Here is a 14,007-nt window from a genome sequence, read left to right on the forward strand (position 1 = left end):
TCTGGGTCTAAACAAATTTCAAATTGCAGCAGTAAAACAAATGAATATTGGGATGAGACAGAGTCATTCTTGGAAATTTTTGTGAGCTAATGAAGAAAAGAAATGACTGAAGATGGGATAAAAGTATTTTTAAGTAGAAAATGTGAATGACAGGAAATACAGACTAGTTAAATTTCCCATCCTTAGCAGGGTTTTGGAATACATTATTAAACAGATGTATTTAAACATTTATAAAGGAAAAAGTCCATTTATTTTTGCTTTTGTTTTTGTTTTTAATTTAAAGAAAAGGAAGTGATTAGCAGGAACCAGAAGAGGTTCATTAAAGATGTGATGCCACAGCTAGCTTGTAGCTGTTGAGTGGAGGGAAGAACTAAGGAGATGCTTGCTCAGCCAGCAAATTAAATGACTGCTGCCCTGGGTGGGACTTCCTTCACCTGGCCATGGAGGACGGCAGGCAGAACAGGGTGGAAAGTAGAACTGGCTTGTCTCTGGCAATACCTTGCGAGCTTCGGCAAGTCACTTCTTTTCTTAGAGCTTTGGTTTTGTTGTTTCTCTAAAATAAGGAGATCATAGTTAGTGATTCCTAAATGGCCTTCTGCTAATTACATGTGAACTATAATGTGGTAGGTCAGGAGAATTTGGAAAATCTAATGTTTGTTGATGTAAGAAAAATGCCTGGTATTTTTCGTGATATCTTGGTGGAAGTGAGGAAGAAATGTGGGTTAGGGTCCCATCTATTTCCAACCAGATTGGCACTTCTATACAACCTGTTGATGATCAATAAATCAAAGAAAAGCAGAAGATTGGGAGAATCAGGATTCAAAATTATCTCACACTATTGAAATTTTGGCTGAAATCAGTAAAAGAAAATTTAGTAAAGTTGATTGTAAACTCCTCTATTTTTATTGTAAAAAAATTATTTATGATGTGGAGAAATTGAAACCCTATACATTGTTGGTGGGGATATAAAGTGATGTGGAGAACACTTTGGCAGTTCCTGCAAAAGAAAAACATAAAGTTGCCATAGGACTTAGCAATTCCACTCGTAGTTATGTACCTAAGAGAAGTGAAAACATGTTAATACGAAAACCTGTATACAAATGCTTATAACATCATAACGAAAAATTGGAAACAACCCAAATGCCCATCAGCTGTGATGGTTGAAGAAACAAAATATGGTATATCCGCACAATGCAGTATTATTTGTCCCTAAAAGGGAGTACTAATATATGATACAATATGTATGAATATTGAAAACATTAGGCTTAGTGAAGGAAGGCAGACACAAAAGGTCACGTATTATATGATTCTATTTATATAAAATATCCAAAACAGGCTAATCCATAGAGACAGTGGTTTGCAGGGAATGGGGGAAGGGGAGAATGAGGAGTGACTGCTTAATATATGCAAGGTTTATTTTTGGTGTGATGGAAATGTTCTAGAATTAAATAGTGGTAAAGGTTGCAAAACCTTGTGAGTTGTACAGTTTAAACTGGTGAAATTTATGGTATGTGAATTACATATACATTTATTTTAAAAACAAATTTAAAAAGGCATTTATATAAATTCAGTACAGGAGACCAGACTTCACAGTTTAATCAGATGAAAACTATGATTTTTAGTTGGCTATGAGCTCAAAACGAATCAACAGACTGAAAGGGCTGCTTAAAAAAATATGCCACCTTGGGTTTCATTAATACTCACTCTTAACACCATTTGAGAGTTACGTAAAGCATTTCCAGGATCCTCACAACAACCTTCTAAACTATTCCCATTTTACAGAAGAAGAACCTGAGGTTGTGACTTGCCCAAGGTCACTCAGCTTGGAAAGGGAGAGCCAGGCTTTCAACCCAGTTTATCTGAACCCAGGACTTATGCACTTGACTACTGCACCATACTTGCATGAAGAAGAGAAAAAAGTCTATATCAAGAGAGATGATGGTTTGTCTATAAACTACACTGATCATATCTCATTCATCTTAGTCATGGTGGCCAATTTTGAAAGCCATGCTGTGTTTGATTGAAAAATATCTCAACAAGTTCTTTGATACTGCTCCTTTCAAAGGGTGAAGTCAAATTCTTCAGCATGAGTGGTTCTTAGTAACTGGATTCTATGGAATAGAATAAGATGGTGTGTGATTCCAACATTGGGAAATAAAAAGTATTGTGGCTTCCCCCTTGCTCTCTTTTGGATCACTAGTTCTGGGACATGTTTTGAGGTCACTCAAGCAGCTCTATGGAGAGGTCCACATGGTAAGAGACTAAAGCCTCCAGGAACTGAGGTCTCCTGTCAAAACACAGGAGTGTGAATAGGCGTTCTTGAAAGTAGATCCTACAGCTCCACTGAAAGCTTCCAAATGACCATAGCTCCAACCAACATTTTGTCTAAATCCTTATGGGAGTCTCAACCAGCATCACCCAGCTAGGCCATTGGCGGATTTCTGACCCTCAGAAACCATGTCAGATAATATATGCTTATGGTTTTGTGACCCTAAGTTTGATTTGTATCACAGCAGCAATACACACACACACTTAAAGGGACACACTGACAAACCTCAAGTGTGTCCCAAGGACAGCCTGGAGGGCATGAGGACTTGAAATCCAGTCACATGTAGAAGGGTGAAATGCACTTGATACATTTTTGTCTGGAGTAGGGAAGTCTAATAAGGACCTGACAGCTGTATCCAAATGTTACGGATTGAGTCATGTCCCCCACAAAGACATGTTCAAGTCCTAACCCACTCTGTGGGTGTGAACCCATTTTTAAATAGGATCTTTGAAGGTGTTATTAGTTAAGGTGTGACAAAACTGAATTGGGGTGGGCTTTAATCCAATATGGCTGGAGACTTTATAAGCAGAAAAAATTGGATACAGTGATGAGTAGGAGATGGGAGGAGAGAGAAGACAGGTTGTGTAATGGAGGTAGAGATTGAGTCATGGCTTTCCAGTAAGCCATCCAAAGAACACTAAGACTTCAGAGCAAGCATGATCCTGCCAGCACTTTAATGTGGACTTCTAGCCTCCCAAACTGTCAAGACAATAAATTCCTGTTGTTTAAACCAACTAGTCTGTGCTATTTTGTTATGGCAGCCCTGGCAAACTAAGACACCAAATATCTTTCAGCTCATGAAAGAGTGAGCAGACCTTTTCAATGTGAGTCCAGCAGGCAAAAGAATGGTAGAGGTAAGTCAGGGTTCTCACATAGGAGGGATTTTCTAACAGTTATAGCTGAAACACCTGAGAAGGCTACTGCTGACAAGAGGTAACAGAGGGGTCCCAGTCAAGGCATGATGGTACTGGCAGAAATGTTGGTGTGGAGATACCTACATGGGAAAATAGGGTGTCTCCTTATGGACCTCTGGAGGCGTTTTCCCTCCGTGATCTAGGATCCTGCTTTAGGATCTTAGATCTGCAACTCAGAGTGGACCACAAATGAGCTCTAAGCTTAATGGATATAAAGAAATCTTCTCTGTCTATCAAACTACAGCCTATTGGAGTTTAGGATCTCTGACCAGTGCTGAATGCTGAACAAGGTAGTGACAGCTAACATCTCTGTTGGCCAAGGATTTTCACAATGATGCTATTTACCTCTGCACAGGCTTCTGGAGTCTTCAGTATGTTTCATCTTTGCTTGCTCTCTCTCTGAAAGTAGGTGGCAGGGGTGACTCACCTCCTTTGTACAGATGAGAACACTGAGGCTTAGAGCCCTTAAATGATTCATGCTGAATCACCCAGCTGGTTACTGTTCAGGCAAGGACTTTTAACCTGGATCCAGTCCATGTTCTAAGAGAAATGTCATAGGGAAAAGTGAACTGCAGATAAATAGCTCCTGTGGGTGCTGAACTAGAGGAGACTTTTATAAACTTCCAAGCAAATTTGAGCTGGCAAACCAATGAAGGAGAGACCAGTTTTAATGCATTATTCCCAGAATAGTTTTCTAGAAGCAGCTTTCCACCTTTCTCCTTTAAACCAAGCTCATTTACCAAAGGAACATGTATATGGCTATTTAATTTGAAAACTGGACAGTGGTTAGCTTCCTTTTCTGTAAAAGGACAGTATCTACTATAGGAGATAAAAGGCAGGGAGAAGGATGTTATTGACAGCCCCTTCCAACATGAAAACTTAGAATGGCCATAGCCCAAATATCCCTGAAGAGAATGACAGAAAAATCAAAGGTGATGGTGGAGTTAGAAGGTAGGGTTTAACAAACAAATATGATTGCTGAATCATTAAATTGATATTTCTTTTAGTCTCCAGTATCTTAGAGCAGATAGAAGTAAAAACCTAAAATTATGGACTTGTAACCCATGCCAAATTCTGAAATATGTGCTGTAGCTAATTGGGTGGTGGTGTGCTTTGAAATTTATTGTTTTCTTGTATATATGTTATTTTTCACAAAAAAGAAAAAAGTCAATTGTGATGATAAAAAAAAATATTTATGCCTCTAGCCTCCTATATTCTGGAGCAGCTAGAAGGAAAAATCTGAGAGGACTATATGGTAGTCCATAACAAACTCTGGGATCTGTCCTATAACTACTTGTTGAAGAGTGCTTTGAAAACTATTGCTTTTTTCTTTGCTTTATTTATGTAAATATGTTATATTATACAAAAAAATTTTTTTTAATTAATTTTTCTCCCTGTGTTTCATTTTGGACAGTTGCTATTGCTCTGTCTTCCAATTCACCCATCTTTTTTCTGCAACGCCTAACTTGCTGTTGAGTCCATATAATGTGTTTTGCTTCTCAGATATCGCAGTTTATATCTCTAGGTATCTAATTTGGGCCTTTTATATATTCTACTTAGCCTTTAGAACATAGGGAATTCAGTTACGACAACTTTTTGAATGTCCTTGTCCACTAGTTCTAACATCTGGGCCAGTTCTGGGTCAGTTTCAATTGATTGACTTTTCTCCTCTTTATTGGACATGTTTTCCTTCTTCTTTGTAAGCCTGGTAATGTTTTTTTTTGTCTTTATTTTTTATTTGTATATTTTCACAAACACTCCCCACTCCCCTCTACCCTCAACCCCCAGGTAACTTCCCATCTGCTTTCTATTTCTGAAAATTTGCTATTTCTAGTTATCTCTTATAAATGATACACAATTTTTGCCCTTATGTGTCTTGCTTATTTCACTGAGCATAATGTGTTCAAGGTTCTTCCCCGCTGAAGCATATCGCATAACTTAATTGTTTCTTAAGGCCAAATAATGCCATTGTGTGTGTATGCTGTTTTGAAACTTATATACCCCGCAAAAGGCCATGTTCTTTTAATCCATCTCCTGTGGAGGCAGACCTTTTGTGGGTGGGACCTTTTGCTTAGGTTGTTTCAATTGAGATGTGACCCACCCAATTCAAGATGGGACTTAATCCTTTACTGAAGCCCTTTATGAGAGGGTAAAAGGCCGAAACCCTGAGAGAGAGAGACAGAGACAGAGAGGGAGAGAGAGAGAAATGCCCCAGAGGTGCTAATGGATGATCCTCAGATGCTCAAAGAGAAAGCCACTGGAATCAGAAGCTAAAAGCAATGGAACCTGGGAGCAAAGGACCAGCAGATGTCACCATATGCTTTCCCATGTAACAGGGGAACCATGGACGCTGGCAGCCTTTCTTCAGAGAAGGTATCTTCCTCTTGATGCTTTAATTTGATGCTTTAGTTTGGACATTTTCATGGCCTTAGAACTGTAAATTTGTAAACTAATAAACCCGCACTGTAAAGGCCAATCCATTTCTGGAATATTGCATTCTGGCAGCTTTAGCAAACCAAAACTGCGTGTATGTACCACATTTTGTTTATCCAATAATTTGTTGATGGAAAATTTGGTTATTTCTAGCTTTTTTGCTATTATAAATAATGTTGTTATATATAAACATTAGTATATGAGTATCTTTTTAAGGTCCTCTTTTCATTCTCATACGTATATAGCTTAACAGTGGAATCGCCAGGTCTTATGGTAATTCTATACTTAACTTTTTGAGGAACTGCTATGTTGCTTTCCACAAATATACAAATACTATGTGTATCTGACTACATATAGTAGTCAAAATTTCTAATGCCAAGGATGAGGAGTGAGATGTAAAATCTGCAGGAGAAAAGAAAAATGTTACATAAAAAGGAATCCTAAGAAGATTAAGTGTCAACTTCTCATCAGAAGCCAGGGAGGTAAGAAGCCAGTGGGATGAAATACTTAAAGACCCCTCCCCTTGAGGCCTGCATTTTTGTACTGGCCAGACCAGGCAGTTGCAAAGCTGTGCACTCCTACTTCAGCTACTGGCTGGAGGAGCCAGCCTGCTCAGTCCTGCAGCCTAGCTTCTTTTCATGTGAGTGCCTGGGAGCCACCAGTCTCATTATAGCCACATATAGAGACCTTCCTCCAGTGTCCAGTGACTACCTCCCATCCCTGAGGCTGGACGCTGCAGGTGCCAGGATTTGGGGGAGACTGGGAAGCCTTCTCCTCAGGAGGAGAGGGGAACAGAGAGCAGTGCTGATCTGACACCAGCGGGGATAATCTCTGGGTCCCACAGCCTGGATTCTTTCTGCTTAGGGTAGGAGGGTGACCAGGGCACTCAGGGCTTGGCTGCATACACAGGCAGAGAGGTGGGTGAGGGCGGGAGCTGCACTGCAACGCCAGGCACCCTTCCCCAACCTCCAAGGCCATGACTGTGCATCAGCTTAGTCCTGCCAGCTGGCAAAACACAGCACACTCTTAGGTGGGCTGTTGGCTGCTGAAGTTGAACCTCTTGGTCTTGCAGCCCAAGGTCGCTCCTCGCAGGAGTCTGGGAACCACCAGATCCATTTTACCCACAAGCAAAGTCTTTGCTGTGGTGCACAGTGCCCTGCCCCTACCTCCAGAGCTGTTGGCTTTCACCCTACCCAGACCTTGGGGAGATAAAGGAGGTCCTCCCCTTGTGAAAACAGGGAGAAATAGATTAGTCCTGAACTAACAGTTGGCCAGAGAGGGACACCCTCTGGAGCCTGGAGCCTGGTAGTAGACTCTGACCTGGTCTAGACACTGTCCAGCGGACTGCTAGTCAGGGAAAGGTGGTGGTGGTGACTATAGGTGGACAATGAGCGCCCTCTTCTGGGATGACTGAGGAAGCACAATTTAGCAAGCTGCTTTTCTTTTCAGCCTCATTAATAGCCTTCTGAAAGGGGCTGCACACCCCGCGTGAGACCCAGGCCCTGATTTCGCTGGGAATATACTGCCAAACCAAGTGCTAAAGGAAACCATCAACACAAACTCAAGCAACAACAAAATCTTAGATAAGCAAGGGAAATCAACCATCAAAATAATCTTATCAAGATAATCAGATGCCAAGAAACCAGCAAAAAAAATTACACAGTACATGAAGAAACAAGATATGGCAAAACCAAATGATCAATCTAAAAAGTGAGAGGAGACACAGAGTTTGGAACAACTAATCAAAGATGTCCAAATAAATCTCCTAAATAATTTCGATGAGATAGTTAAAGAGATAAAGGATATCAAGAAGACACTAAAAGAGCATAAAGAAGAATTTGAAAAAATAAATAGAAAAATTGCAGATTTTTTTGGAAGTGAAAGACACTTAAATCAAATTTAAAAATATACTAGAGATATACAATAACAGATTTGAAGAGGAGAAGAAAGAATAAGTGAACTAGAAAACAGGACAACTGAATTTAAACACACAAAACAACAAATGGAGAAAAAAATGGAAAAAATTGAATAAGATCTCAGAGAAATGACTGACCACACAAAGTGCACTAATATAAGAATCAGGGGTGCCCCAGAAGGAGAAGAGAAGAGTAAAGGGCCAGGAAGATTATTTGAGGAGATAATTGCAGAAATTTCCCCAACCTTTATAAATGAATTAAATATCTAAATCAAAGAAGCCAACATACACCAAATAGAATAAATCCAAATAGGACCACTCCAGGACACACTCTAATCAAACGAGAACGTGTGAATCCTGAACACAGCAAGAGAAAAGCAACTCACCACGTAAAAAGGAAGCCACGTAAGACTAAGCACTGACCACTCATCGGGCACCATGGAGGCGAGAAGGCAGTGGTATGATATATTTAAGATTATGAAAGAGTAAAATTGCCAGCCTATAACTCTTTATCCAGAAAAGCAGTCCTTTAAAAAAGTGAGGGAGAGTTTAAAATTTTAACAGATAAACAAATGCTGAAAGAATTTGTTAACAAGGGACCTGCTCTTCAAGAAATACTAATGGTAGTTCTGCTGGCTGGGAAGAAAACAAAAAAAAAAGACAGGAGAGAAGGAGGCTTGTGATGGAGATGTCATAATTTCTTGCCAACATGGCTGCCGTGGTTGATGCAAGGCAACACAAAATGGCCTAACCCATGACCGGCTTTCTTCCCGGAACTAGCGGTGGCTTGCTCCAAAAGTGCTAAACCTCACGCCAAAAGCGCTAACCTGAAACCTGCCATCCGCCCAGCAACAACGGTGACCAATCGCAGCCTGACACGTGTCCCTGCATGCTCCCAGCCTATATAAACCTGTGCACTTCCTCAATAAAGTGGACACCTTCCACTCACCTGTGAGGGTTGTCTCCTGAGTTGTTTCTTCGTGACTGTGTGCTGTGTGCTTGACTCAGTACGGCCACTTACCCCCAGCCATCAGCTACCCAACAGGCTTGCAGGAGAGTATAGAAATGATGATTATCAGTAAGGGTAACTAAAAGGATAAAAGAGAGAAATACTAGATTTGACAAATAAAAGCCAAGGGATAAATGGGGTTGAAGCAAGGACAGCTTTCCCAAATAGCATTGAATTTTAATTGATTAAACTGCCCAATCAAAAGACACAGATTGGCAGAATTGATTTTAAAATATGATCCATTGATAGGATGTTCACAAAAGACTCATTTTAGACCAAAAGATTCAAATAGGTTGAACATGAATGGATGGAAAAAAGATATTCCAGGCTAGAAATAACTACAAAGAAGCTAGGCTAGCTATACTAATATCAGATAAAATAGACTTTATATGCAAAAATGTTACAACAGATAAAGAATGACACTATATATCAATAAAAGGAGTAACTTACCAAGAAGAAATAAAAATCATAAATATTTATGCACCTAATTAAGGTGTTCCAAAGTACATGAGGCAAACACAGGTAAAACTGAAGGGAGCAACAGACATTTCTGCAATAATAATAGGAGATTTCAATACACCACTGTCTTCAATAGATGGAACATCTAGACAGAGGATCAATAAAGAAATAGCCTAAATAATGTGATAAATGAATTAGACCCAGCAGGCATATATATCATTGTACCCCAAAAAAGCAGGATATGCATTCCTCTCCAGTGCTCATGGAATATTCTCCAGGATAGAGATACAAAACAAGTCTTAGTAAATTTTGAAAGACTGAAATTATTTAAATCACTTTCTCTGATCATAATGGAATGAAGCTGGAAATCAATAACCACTGGAGAACCATATTTTCACAAATATACAGAGTTTAAACAACACAGTCTCAATAAGTGGGCCAAAGAAGAAATTGCAAGAAAAATCAGTAGATATCTTGAGAAATGAAAAAATGAGAATATAACATATTAAAACATGGGATCCAGCAAAGGCGGTGCTGAGAGGAAAATTTATAGTCCTAAATGCCTGCATTAAGAAGGAATAAAGAGCTAAAATCAAAGACTTAACTGAACTGAGGAAACTAGAGAAAGAACAGCAAACTAATCTCAAAGCAAGCAGAAGAAAAGAAATACCAAAGATTAAAGTGGAAATAAATGAAATGGAGAACATAAAAACAAAAGAGAGGAACAATAAAACCAAAAGTTGGTTCTTTGAGAAGATCAGTAAGATCAACAAACCCTTAGCTATACTGACAAAGTTAAAAAGAGAGAAGATGCAGAGGCCCAAAGTTTTGCTGCTGCGTGAACCAGGCCTCGGCTCCCGCCAAGCCCGGATGATGTCGCAGCGGCTTGTGCGCAAGTGCAGCGTGGTACCCCAGTGGCTGGAAACGCCGAGGCGCGCCCGTTTTTCAGGAATTGTGAAAATGGATGAAGATCCACTTTACAATAAAGTTGAAGATGTGGTTGGAAGTCATGTGGAAGATGCAGTAACATTTTGGGCACAGAATATCAGTAGAAATAAAGATATTATGAAGATTGGGTGCTCACTGTCTGAAATTTGTCCCCATGCCAATTCAGTTTTTGGGAATCTTGATCCAAAAAAGATTTATGGTGGATTATTTTCTGAAGATAAATGTTGGCACAGGTGCAAAGTACTGAAAATCATCAGTGACGAAAAGTGTCTGGTGAGGTACATTGACTATGGAAATACAGAAATTCTAAATCGATCTGATATGGTTGAGATTCCTTTGGATTTGCAATTTTCCAGTGTTGCTAAAAAGTACAGACTTTGGGGACTGCAGATTCCTTCTGGCCAAGGAGTTACCCAGTTTGATCAGGGCAGAACCTTTTTGGGGAGCTTGATTTTTGAAAAAGAAATAAAAATGAGAATTAAAGCAACTTATCAAGATGGAACAATTATTGCTCAGGCTGAGTATGGCAGTGTGGATATAGGGGAAGAAGTGGCTAAGAAAGGATTTGCAGAAAAATGCAAACTTGCTTCAAGTACTAACGTCTGTGAGGAAAAAAAATCGGATCCTGGTCAGCTTGCCCTTAGGAACCTCAAAAGTCCCATTCCCTTGTGGGGGCACAGATCAAACCAGTCAACCTTTAGCAAGCCTAAGGGGCGCTTAAGTGGGAGGCCAACTCTTGACTTGAAGAATGAAAATAATACAGGAAATCATGTGACATTTCCAAAGGAAAGTTTGGCTGCTAGTGACTTTAATTTAGGGTCTAATGTCAGCCTGGAAAAAATTAAGCAAGACCAGAAACTGACTGAAGAAAATGAAAAGCTTAAAACAGAGAAGGAGCTTCTTCTTGAAAGTTATAAGGTATTAGAATTGAAAGTAGAACAGACTGCCCAGGAACTGCAGCAAGAGAAAGCAACTACCATGGATTTGACTAAAAACTTAGAAAGCACTCTGAAGACTCGTGTAGATACAAGAATAAAAAATCTGGCGGCTAAGGTTAAAATATTGAAAGAAGTTAGGCTTGTGAACATCACTGTTCATTTTGGAGATGACCTTTCAGATGCTGTACAAATGTTGGATGAAGAATGTTTTACTTCCCCGGCTTCTTTGAATGAACTGAATATAATTTGGGCAGACTACAATCTGGTTCAGGAGAAGATCCAAACTTGTCAAAATTTGAATGAAGGGAATATTTTGATTGTCAAAAGAAATGAAGTGCAACAGAAACTGTATACAGCAATAGAAGTTTTTATTCTGGAAGTTGATGAGTTACCACTTAATAAACGCTTGACAACATTGCAGGATTTGTCAGCTTCCTTAGAAGCAGTGTAAGGACAGGCCAAAGAAGGGACATACTCTGAAGAAATACTTAAGAAATTTTATGAATGGAAGAGTGGTAAAAGAGAGGAATTCCGTAATGTTAGAAGTGAAACAGAGGCTTCTCTACAATGTCTCGTAGAATGGTTCCATAGTACCTCAAAGGTTTTTGATCTAACTGTGGAAGAATCACTGACTTCTGAAGACACAGTTGGCAATGTTGATGAAATCCTAGAGAAGACTGAATCAAGTGTTTGCAAAGAGCTGGAAATATCTCTGATTGAGCAAGGTGATGTGGACAAGGAGATCATTTTAAATATGTATAATCAAGTACTACAAAAGATTCGTTCAGAGGAAAGACTCATTGCCACAGTACAATCCAAGTACAAGGACTGTGTTGAGTTTAAGAAGCAGATTATTGAATGGCTAAATAAGAGTCCCAATGTGGATCACTTACTTTCCATTAAGAAGAAGCTGAAAAGCTTAAAAGCGCGACTGAGATGGAAATTGGTTGAAAAGAATAATTTGGAAGAATCTGATGACCATGATGGATCTGAAATTGAGAAAATAAAACAAGAAATAACTCAGTTGCACGATAATGTCTTTCAGGAAATTTATCATGAGTAGGATAAATTTCTGCTTCATCCTGAAATAGGATTACATAAATTCATGAACTCTGGTGGTCTTCTTACTATGAGCTTGGAGCAGGATCTTCTTGATGCTGAGCCTATGAAGGAACTTAGCAGCAAGCGTCCTCTGGTGTGTTCTGAGGTTAATGGGCAGATGATTCTTTTAAAGGGCTATTCTGTGGATGTTGATACAGAAGCAAGAGTGATTCACAGAGCAACTGCTTATCACACAGCTTGGAGGGAAGCTAGAGAAGAGTCTGGATTACTACCTTTGATATTCTTATTTTTATGCAAGTCTGATCCTATGGCTTATCTGATGGTCCCATACTATCCTAGGGCAAACCTGAGTGCTGTTCAAGCCAGTATGCCTTTAACTTCAGAAGAGACTTTAAAGGTCATGAAAGGTGTTGGCCAGGGCCTGCATACATTACATAAGGCTGACATTATTCATGGATCGCTTCATCAAAACAATGTGTTTGCTTTAAACCGTGAACAAGGAATTGTTGGAGATTTTGACTTCACCAAATCTGTGAATCAGCGAGCCTCAGTGAGCATGATGGTTGGTGACTTGAGTTTGATATCACCTGAATTGAGAATGGGAAAACCTGCTTCTCCAAGTTCAGGCTTGTATGCTTATGGCTGCCTTTTATTATGGCTTTCTGTTCAAAAGCAGAAATTTGAGACAAATGAAGATGGGACCCCAGAAATGGATCAATATCATCTTGATGATAAGATCAGATCCCTCCTCTTTAGCTTGATCCATTGTAGAAGTTCAATGACTGCTGAACAGGTTTTGAATGCTGAATGTTTCTTGCTACCGAAGGGAAAATCAATCCCAAGCCCAGAAAAAGATACTGAATATACTGAAAATGAAGAGGAAGAAAAATTTAAAATGGAGAATTTGGATAAATACAAGGAAAAGACAAAAAATGGTGGAGCCAATTTTGATTGTTAGATTAGTAGTCTATCTTTTGTTGTTAAAGATGTTCCTTTGGCCTCTATGGTAGCGCCGGCCTCGGAGACGGCCGCCCTGCGATAGTTGCTGTAAGGAAGAGCGAGGCTTCCTTTCTCCTTTCTGTCCTCGCTTTGGGTGCGAAGAGTCGTGATATCAGAGAAAAAACAGCCGGTAGACTTGGGTCTCCTGGAGGAAGACGACGAGTCCGAGGAGTTCCCTGCCGAAGTCTGGGCTGGTTTAGATGAAGATGAAGATGCCCATGTCTGGGAGGATAATTGGGATGATGACGATGTAGAGAGGATGACTTCTCCAATCAGTTATGAGCTGAATTAGAGAAACATGGAGACTTCATAGCATCCAGAAGTGTTGAAACAACTTAAGCTTGAACTGTTTACTAAAATCTAGGACAGAAAACCCAGGATGGAACACTTGAAAGAAATGAAAATGTTTATTTCATTTTCAGATTGAGCTTATTTTTGGTTTTGCAACAAAAAATAAATGTTTTGATCTAATCTTGGTTTGTTGCAAAAATCTTTATCTTTTGCCTCTAATCATTAATTTTCTCACAATATGATTTTTCAGAATCTTATTATATAAAATAGTAAAATTTCATAGTATGAAACTTTTGTTTTAATGTTAACTGAAGCTCGGAGAGATGAAATGATCTGAGGCTAGAATTAATCTGCTTTCCAATTCAGTATTTTTCTTAAACTATAAGGCATTTCTTTTATAGCATGTTAAAGCTTAACTATGTCTGTATTTTGATAACTTAAGCAACATTTACTGATATTTCAAAGGTGACCCTTTAAAACCTGTGTTTTAAAATATGAATAATTTTAAATTGCTGTAATTTACTTACTTCCTGTGCCATTAATAATATTTATAGTTGATAAAATATTATTTTCACCACAGTTGTAAGAGCAGTAATCTTCATTAAATGGTGGAAGTGGGCTTGAGATACTTTATCAATGTGCACATTTTTCAGGTACCTCATAGCAGATTCCTTTAGCACAATTTTTTGTAAAGTGATTTCTGTTGCCAC

General features: G+C 39.1%; 1 long non-coding RNA gene and 2 pseudogenes across 1 annotated transcript in view; all 3 read left to right on the forward strand.

The window, feature by feature from the left end:
- Window positions 1–14,007, forward strand: part of LOC143660775 (uncharacterized) — a 46,216-nt gene that overhangs the window by 16,564 nt on the left and 15,645 nt on the right. The window lies entirely within an intron of this gene.
- Window positions 8,903–13,118, forward strand: LOC143660773 (serine/threonine-protein kinase 31 pseudogene; annotated as a pseudogene).
- On the forward strand, window positions 13,071–13,672 carry LOC143661654 (26S proteasome complex subunit SEM1 pseudogene; annotated as a pseudogene).

Source organism: Tamandua tetradactyla, chromosome 17 (genome assembly GCF_023851605.1).
Source record: "Tamandua tetradactyla isolate mTamTet1 chromosome 17, mTamTet1.pri, whole genome shotgun sequence".
Classification (NCBI taxonomy): Eukaryota; Metazoa; Chordata; class Mammalia; order Pilosa; family Myrmecophagidae; genus Tamandua; species Tamandua tetradactyla.